Consider the following 9,796-nt stretch of genomic DNA (forward strand, 5'->3'; position numbering starts at 1 on the left):
GCAAGTTAGACATTAGCAATCGATTTTTGGAGGGGAAGCTACGTTCAAATTCAGCGTGGGAGTTAGAGTGAAGTTAGGTTACGCCATGTGTTAAATTGGATTTGATGGAAGTTTGAAATGTTCTCTTCCTTCGCCTCTTTTCCCCTCCAAGTGTCTGGAGTAACTTCCCATATAGGTTATGACGGGTTGTAATCTTTAAAAAAATAGTAATAAATAAATAAATAAATAAATAGAGAGAAATGTACAATAAAAAAAATCGCTAAAAATAGCTGAAGTTCGAAGAAGTTTTCTACCTCACGCATGCTGATAGCAATAACATTAACAGTCGTGCAACAATGAGAATTAGCGTAGTTTGTCTAGATCCTTGTTTCCGGGAAGTTGGGATGACAGCGTCGAGTTCTTGGTACTCCGTTATGCAAGTAAAATGTATAAGGAGTCGCACTTGTTCATACAGTTTAGCGTGCATATGCATACACACAAAGACAAACACAGACTGAAAACATAAAACAAACAAATAAACAAAGATACACCCAATCACGCACGTACACTCAATCACGCACGTACGCATACACGACACACACACAACACACTACACCCCCCCCCCCCAACACACAGAACACACGACACACACACAACACTCAGCCCCCCCACCCCCACATACACACAACACTCACCCCCCCACAAACACACAACACCCCCCCCCCCCACCACTCACACACAACAAACGATACACACAACACACGACACACACAACACTCACCCCCCCCCCCACACACACACAAATGAGCGCCGCGTGAAATACACAAACTCCGCATACACAAGTGTCATCATGTATACTGTAAACACACGTGTTCAGCGTCGCACGCACGGGCATTAAGTCAAGACGAGACGTGAATCCTTAATACCTGCTGCAGAATTCCCCCCCCCCCCCCGCGGGATTGGGAGGGGCGAGGGGCGGGGTAGGGAGGGAAAGGGGGGGGGGCAGATAGAAGTAAATGGATGGAGAGAGGGGGTAGGGGGGGAAGGGGCTCGAGGGATGAAAATAGTGCTACACTCGTCAGTAACGTGTTGGGGCACTAATTTCACCCTTATCGCTTTAGGAAGTAATACCAGCCGTCGTGTGAGACGTTTTATGCCCATCACCATCGTACGGGTTATTGATATCATAACCGGGTAAGTTCTTTTGAAATGCACACGATATGCAAAGTCAGTTTTGAGATATGCGCAAAAAAGGAAAAGAAAGACCTCTCCAACGGGCGTGGAAGAGTGCGATCCTAAGTTCCTTACATTGTGTATACAAACACTCTCTCTCTCTCTCTCTCTCTCTCTCTCTCTCTCTCTCTCTCTCTCTCTCTCTCTCTCTCTCTCTCTCTCTCTCTCTCTCTCTCTCTCTCTCACACTCACTCACTCACTCAAACACACGCACACACACACACACTGACAGAATTAATATACATGGTTTAAATATATTTGCATAATGAACTTTCCGTCCTTATAAAAAAAAAGTGCGATGTCAATCTCTGCAACACCTTTCTTCTTGCAAAATACTCTACTCACATCTTTTCATCCCAGCTTATCCTCGCTCTCTGACTGCGCTGTCACTTCGTCACACAGAAAGCTCCCTTCTGTATTCGCACTGCAGCTTCCTTGTTCCTCGCTGCTGCCTCTTCCACGTCAGATTACAGGCTTTCTCCCCGCCATTCTGCAGTCCCCTAGCCCTTCACTAAAGGTCACCCTGCAGGGTCACCCTTTTTCCGCCCTCAGCGCCCAATCCTACGCCATGCTGGGCTCGCGTCCTGCAACCCTGTCGGACGTCACGAATCAGTGACGGATCTTCGCATACTGCAGTGCCGCCGCCGCCGCCCTGCCGCCCGGAGAGCGCCGCTCCCGCCGCAGATTACTGGGGCGCCAATTTCCTCTGATTGGCAATTCATCGCTCGTCATTCAGCGGCGGCAGCCCTTGTTTCGCTCGCTGACTGCTTCCTCGGGTGTTGTGCCGACGTGTCTTCGTCAGGCACGGAGCGACAACATCCAACACCGCAGCGCCGAGCGCACACGGATGAGGATGGACGCCTCTTTCCCCTGGGGCATCCTACGTCCGAGGCATCCCGGCCGGGCACGGGGCCGACCCTTCGACACCTCGAATGCCAAATGCCACGCGGTGTCATAGGTCGCCGAACAAACAAAGCGCGGGTGCACGCGCTGCGCTTCCATCACCCCCATACTTAAACAGGTTAAGACCAATAAGCGCGCGCGAGCGGGCCACCTGGGCGGCGCGTGCCTCGCGGGCGGCCACGAAGGAGCTGAGGTACTTTCCCAGCTGGAGCCAGGCGCCAGGGATGAGGTGTGCAGCATGCATGAGTCACGGAGTCAAGGAGGAAGTGTTCAGCATTGACTTCATGAGCTGCCGCGTGAGGCAATGAGGGCTTCGAGTGCTTGGTAATGGATCCTGATGCCATACATCGCGCGAGGCATTTAAAGCCTTGCCTGAATGGCGCGCGTTGCCATACGGGGAGGTGCAACATATTTCGAGCCCCATTATGTCATGGCGAGCGCGCGATATTCCGGCGACCGCGCTGCTGGGTCAAGCATCCCCAGGTAACTCACCGCCCGACCGAGACTCAAATAATTTGGCATCTCGCAGGCGACCCCCTGTGCCACTAGGTAATGTTGTGGTAGAGGGAGAAGGGGGGGGGTCTCCCTTTCTCCCTAGTGCCTGAGTGATTCACTGCTGGAGCTCACAGTGATGAGGGAAGCAGAGACTTGGACTGCATCGAGGTCGCGAAATGCCTGCTTGCGTTTCCACTTTTCAGGGAGGGCGGGGCGTGAAGGGCTACATAGGCCCTGGGTGGAGGAAAGGCAAAAGGGGGAGGAAGAAAGAGGGAGAGAATGAGAGGGGAAAGGGGAAAGTGGGAAGGGAGAAGGGGGAGGAAGAGAAGGAGAAGGGGAAGGGGGAAGGGAGAAAGAGGGAGAGAAGGAGAAGGAGAAGTTATTTGCTCTCATGTATAATGCCTCTGTGTCTGTCTGTCAGTCAGTCAGTGAGTCAGTCTCCCTCTCCCTTTCCCTCTCTTTGTATGTGTGTGTGGGTTTAAGTGTGAGTGTGTGTGTGTGTGTGTGTGTGTGTGTGTGTGTGTGTGTGTGTGTGTGTGTGTGTGTGTGTGTGTGTGTGAGTTTAAGTGTGACTGTGAATGTGTATGTGTGTGTCTGTGTGTGTGTGTGTGTGTGTGTGTGTGTGTGTGTGTGTGTGTGTGTGCGTGTGTGTGTGTGTGTGTGTGTGTGTGAGTTTAAGTGTGACTGTGAATGTGTATGTATGTGTGTGTGTGTGTGTGTGTGTGTGTGTGTGTGTGTGTGTGTGTGTGTGTGTGTGTGTGTGTGTGTGTGTGTGTGTGTGTGTGTGTGTGTGTGTGTATGTGTCCGTGCGTGCGTTTATGTGCGTGTGCTAGCGCGTGTGCATATGTGGGCGGGTGCATGTACGTGCGCTACCGCGTGTACGTCTACATGTTACGATGGGTGGGCGGGAACCTGCATGCGTGCTCGTCTCTTTGCTTGACTGTGTCTTTGATAAACACAACCATGCCTGATGCTCCTAACGATAAAAAGGCTATCCTACAATCCGAAGTGGAAAATAAGTGGAAACACAAGAATTAAACTAATATTAGAATGAATGCAAAACAAATAACGGAAAACTGAATGAGTTCGCCTTGTCGCTTGCACGGGAAACTGGTTTTTGACTGCTCGTGACTCGCCTGTTTACACATACATGCATGTGTATACATGTATGTATGTGTATGCATGTATTTGTAATACAAGCATACACGTTAAAATATATACCTACAAACACACAAGCATATATGTATGTCTACCTATCTTCTCTACATATATCTATCTTTATCTGTCTATCAATCTATCTGTAAGTCTATGTATCTATCTATCTCTCTCTCTATCTACACATATATACGTTTATCTATATATCTATATGTCGGTCTATCTATTTATCTATTTATCTGCCTACTTACTCACATGTATAGGCCTACATACATACTAAAAAAATAAATAAATACATAATAATAATAATAATTTTTTTCACCTGCATAAACCCTTCTTCCCCGGACTGATCTTAGTCGTCTAAAAGGTAATCATTCCTCCGGCTTTCAATTTTTGCCTCTCAACTTACCTGTTTTCTGAAGGTCGCTGGTAGAATCACTTCAAGCAGAAGAGAAGGAGAAAAAGGGTTGAAGAGCGAGATACAACGACTACAGCTGTATCCTCAACGTTCTTCGAATATATTACTTATTTTTACAGTTACAGTAGTTTCGTTTTATTATTTTTTTTTTCGAATTGCACACTTCCGATTGATGATGGGGATCAATAAAAATAAAAAATGGAAAAAAATCCTGATATGTATCTTTTTTTTTTCTTTTTTCCCCTCTTTTATCACAGTATCTTCACTTTCACTAGCACACAGAAATTTATATAACTGGAAAGAAACGTGATGAAAAATACACTTGTAGATTATGACAACCGCATTATGATCAATAGAGATAAAAATACGAACTCTTGATGAGGCGGTAGCGGCCGAGGCCTATTCTCGAATCAAAAAAGAAAAAAAAACTCTTTAACTTTCACTTTCATATGTTCTCGAAAAAATAAAACCGAATATGGCCAACTGTCATATTGCTCCGCACGCACAGAAAATAACAAACGAATACGACAACAGAAGCTTGAATAATATGGGGTCCATACAAAAGTTAGCACCAAGAGAGCGCGATAAAGATCCTCACGCCACCACGCACAGATGCACACTGAGAGCGTTCTCGCTGAGTCGCTAACTCCCGAGAACATCTGCCGCTGCCTGCCTGATGCGTGATGTTTCCGTCCTCACCGCAAAGGAAAATGTAAATCGACTCTTTTACATGTGTTATATTGCAGAGGGAATTGTGTGGGTTATTTATTTGTCGTTTTTTTATTAGAATTCTTTTCGGTATGGTTGAGATTGAGTGAAAGAACGAAGACGTGGTTATTTTTCCGAAAAAATAGTCTCCGAAAACATCTGCCACGGCCTGCCTGATCCGCGATGCTTCCGTTCTAACCATGAAGGAAGACATAAATCTTTTTACGTTATATCCTGGAAGAAGTAGTGTATGTGACTGGTATGTAGCCTTTTTCAATTGAAATGTTTCTTATTAACCTCTCGCTCGAGTTAAAGAACAAATATATTGTCATTTCGTTGATGAACAAGACAAAGCTTTTCGTGACACAGATGGCTAATTTCATAAATGATATGATGCACAATAGCAATGTCATGAATACACTTCACTTACGCCACAAGGAAGATCCATTTCACCTCTAAACCAAAGGATGATATTGCCATTGTAAATACAGATATACGAACACTTTACAGCATCTTTCAGCATAACGAAGATTAAAAAAGGGTAACTTGTCAACTCTTTCCTCGCGAGATAGACCCCTCTCCCGAATGTACAATATGGGCTTTCTCTAATACAATATTTGTCCCATTGTTAGCGATGGACAACGTGGAATTTCCTCAAATTCCCCAAGTTCTGATTTCCCTCCCATGTATTTTTTCTCAGATCGCGAAAAAAATATGAGCATTAAATTTTCGGAGGAGCAGGCTTTTGTGTTTGAGTTTAGGGAGGATGATAACGTTACTACGCTACTGGTGATGCTACTGTCTTTTCCTTACTACCACGATTACTACTGCTGCTACTGCTGCAACTAGTCTTACTACTATTACAACAATTCCTATCAATGCTTTCATACTATTATAGCTGCTGCGAGAATGGCTACCACGCCTCAGGGTAAATGATAAAGGGAGGCGTAGGCGAGTCTGTTAAATTTAGAGGCCATTGTTAAAAAAAAGATTTACTGTTGCTGCTGTCAGTGCCATTGCTACCAAAATTGCTACTATTGTTGCTAGTAATGTTATTTTTACTACTGCTATTGCCTTAGCTTGTTTTGCTGCTACTGCTGTTCGTGACGCTGTTGTTAATACAGCTACTATTAATATGAGTATTGGATTAGAGGGACAAAAACAGTGATAAAATAGTTATCATAATGGCAACGCTGTTTGCCGTATATTTTTACTATCGTCGTTACAGTTAGTGTTATCATTATTGCTTATATGGTTTTCATTATCATCATTCCAATTATAATTTTTTTTATTAATGTCACAGTTATTCTTGTCATTATTATAAGTAGTATCATTATCATTGCTATGAATTTTTCTTTTATCGTTATCATCTTATTATTGTTGCTTTTATATTGTTGGTTGGTATTACTACCCTTTATCCTCCTCATTATTATTGTCATAATGATAATAGAAATGATTACAATTATTTATTCTATTACCACTAATATTACAATTCATAATTATCATAATGGTAATATAAACGATATTCTTATAATTATTGTTGTTGTTACGGTTATTTTTATAATTATTATCATTATTATTACTGTTACTATTATCATTTTCATTATCATTATTATCATCAATATCATTATTATTGTCATTATTGTTATTACCATCACAATCATTATCATTAATATCATTGTTATTGACATTATCATGATTATTATCATTATTACGATTATTATCATCATCATCGTTATTATCAATATTATTATTATTATCATCATCATTATTTTTATCATTATTATTATTATTATTATTATTATTATTATTATTATTATTATTATTATTATTATTATTATTATCATAATCATCATTATTATCATTATTATTATTATTATTATCATCATCATCATCATTATTATTATCATTATTATCATTATCATTATTATCATTATTATTAATATTGTTATTGTTGTTATTGTTGTTTTATTGTTGTTATTATCATTACTACTATAATTGTTATTATCATTATTATTAGTAGTAGTAGTACTAGTAGTAGTAGTATCATTATTATAATCATTATTATCATTATCATTATCATTATTATCATTACAAATAAGTATGATTGCTATTATCGTTATCATTATCATTGCTACAACTACTGCAATTATTGTTATTATTGTATTTACTCTAAACATTATTGCTATCATTATTATCATCATTATCATTATCATTATTACTACTATCATTAAATTCATTATCATCATAATCAATGTCTTTATTATTTTCATTATCATCATTGTTATTACTATCATCATTATTATTGTTGTTATTATTGTCATTCCTGCTAACATTGCTATTATTACTGTCATCATTATCATCATTATCATAATCATTATTGTTATCCTAATTGTCATCATCATTATTATTGTCATTAGCGTTGTTATCATCATTGCATCTATTATCATTATTATCATTTTCATTGTTATTATCATTATTATTGTTATTATCCTTATCATTATCTTTATCGTTATTACTATTATTATAATTACTATTGTTGTCTAAACAATGAAAATGATGATAATGATTATATTGATGATAAATTTTATCATTATTATCACCGTTACTATCAATCATTATTATCACTATTATCATTATTGTATCATTATTGCATTTTGACTCATTCTCAGTCATAACTTTATTTTTACGTTTGTTGCAGTTGACACTTTAATAACTATAATCATTAATATCATTACTATTGCTATCAATATCATAATCATCAGTACTTTTTAATTATCACTTTTATTACCATTAAATCATACCTACCATTATAATCCTTCTAATTATCACCTATTTTGGCTTATTATCATCCTTTTTGCTAGTATCGTCATCACCAATATCATTATCATCATTAGACATACTAGCATTAACATAAATTATCATCATTATCAATACTACTATTATTATCTTCATTATGATTATTGCTATAATCATTAATTCTTTTAATACTTTCTTCATTATTGGTAACATTATTATTAATAGACATCATGACTATTAAACATTATTTGTAATATTGTTGGTAGTCTTTTATAATTATCATCAGGTTTATCATCATCGTAACAGTTATCAGCATCACTATTATCATTCTAGCTTTCATGAACTTTATCGTTTTTATTATTATCGACATTACAATGATTATTATTTAAGTTATTACCGTTATCAACACGGTCATCATTTTGATCATTAGCTTTATAACAATTATAATGAAATTAATATCAATTGTTCTTATCACCATACTTGAAAATTACACTTCAATATCATGCTCATCTTCATTGTCATAACGGCTGCCATTATGTATCTTATATCATTGTTATCACCATCGTCATTGATGTGTACATTGACATTGCTACCATTATTCTATAGAACTTATGATTATTTCTGATATCAACATTACTATTGCCAATGATATCATTGTTGATATCGTTTATCACTGTGAAAGTTGTAATGATACAGACAAATGAAGTAAAAATAAGTGGCCGGTTGGTTAAAATTGTGCGAGGCCCGATCCAATGAATGTACATAAATATGGATATATAGATATACACTTATCTATCTCTTTATCCGGTTGATATGAAAGTCTAGACTGATAGACATGCATTTTATTCTGTGTATATCCATGTCCGTATATGTGAATATTCATCAAACCGGCCAAATACTAATAATTCTATAGGCAATATTGGTACGGATTAATAACATTTCCTCCTTTTTAGATTATATCAAATTGCCTTATTGAGTAGAACATTAAGAACATTAATAAAATTTTGTTCTACATTTTTTTCTTTCTTTTAGAGAGAGAGAGAGAGAGAGAGAGAGACGGCAAATCTCAATATCTTTATTTTGAATTCCATTCCGTCAAAGTTTTATGGGACATTTCGAAGGCGGGAAAGTCAAAGGGTTCGCTAAATCGCTTGTTAAAGATGAAATATTCATTATATATGTGACAGTCATTCTGAATGGGCATGTAGAGTCAACACATAGCATACTCGTTATACTTTTGGTTTATTTTGTAAGATTGTAGAGACAGGTCATATGCCAAGATCTGCATTATGCTGAATGTAATGTTTTCTTTAAAGGAGCAAAAGAAAGAAAGAAAACGCAAAGGAAATAAAGAGTGGAATTAAGAAACGTAAAAGAAAAGAAAAATAGAAAATAAAGAAAGGTAAAGAAATGAGAAGAATATAAGGATGAAACGGACAGAATAGAAAACGATACAAGAAAGAACGTTAAGAAAATAAAAAGTTAAAAAAGAAAGAAACGTAAAAAAAAAGGAAAAGGATAAAGAAAAGTAATGGAAAAAATAGAAAAGAAACGTAAAAAAAGAAAGGACAAGAAAAAATAAAAGGAAGAAACTTTAGGAAAAAAATAGAAGTAAGCTATATAAAGGAAATAAAAAAGAAAAGGAACCATAAAGAGAAGAAAAAGAAAATGAAGAAACGTAACGAATAGAAATAGATAAGAGAAATAAAACGTAAAGAAAAGAAAAGTAAAGAAATAAACGTAAAAAAAAAAGAAAAGAACAAAAAAACACAAAGTAGAAAATAAAACAAACGTGCATAAAAGAAAAAAAGAAAAGAACAAAAAATGTAAAGAAACTAAAGAACCGTAAAGAAAATAAAGAAAAAAAATGAATAAAAAGATACAAGAAAACCAATTTCGTCAGCTGTAGTAACCTGCCAAGTACAGGTGTAACTTGACAAGGAACTCCATCACTTCCTGGTGAATCTAACATTTTCATCAGCTGAGAATTGTTATGTTTCTGATTTTCGTTTATCCTTTTAAAACATGTTAGATACCTGTAGAATTGGTTATTAGTATATAGAGGCTAAGGAACTATAATAGAGCGATGATGGTTATGATCTTGAA

General features: G+C 37.7%; 1 protein-coding gene across 1 annotated transcript in view; it reads right to left on the minus strand.

The window, feature by feature from the left end:
- Window positions 1-2,020: 2,020 nt before the first annotated feature.
- Window positions 2,021-9,796, minus strand: part of LOC113812126 (maltase A3-like) — a 70,424-nt gene continuing 62,648 nt past the window's right edge. The window contains exon 15 of the mRNA XM_070144801.1: window positions 2,021-2,031. The gene's annotated coding sequence lies outside the window, so the exon portion shown is untranslated. The remainder of the gene's footprint in view (window positions 2,032-9,796) is intronic.

This window comes from Penaeus vannamei, chromosome 32 (assembly GCF_042767895.1).
Source record: "Penaeus vannamei isolate JL-2024 chromosome 32, ASM4276789v1, whole genome shotgun sequence".
NCBI classification, from domain to species: domain Eukaryota; kingdom Metazoa; phylum Arthropoda; class Malacostraca; order Decapoda; family Penaeidae; genus Penaeus; species Penaeus vannamei.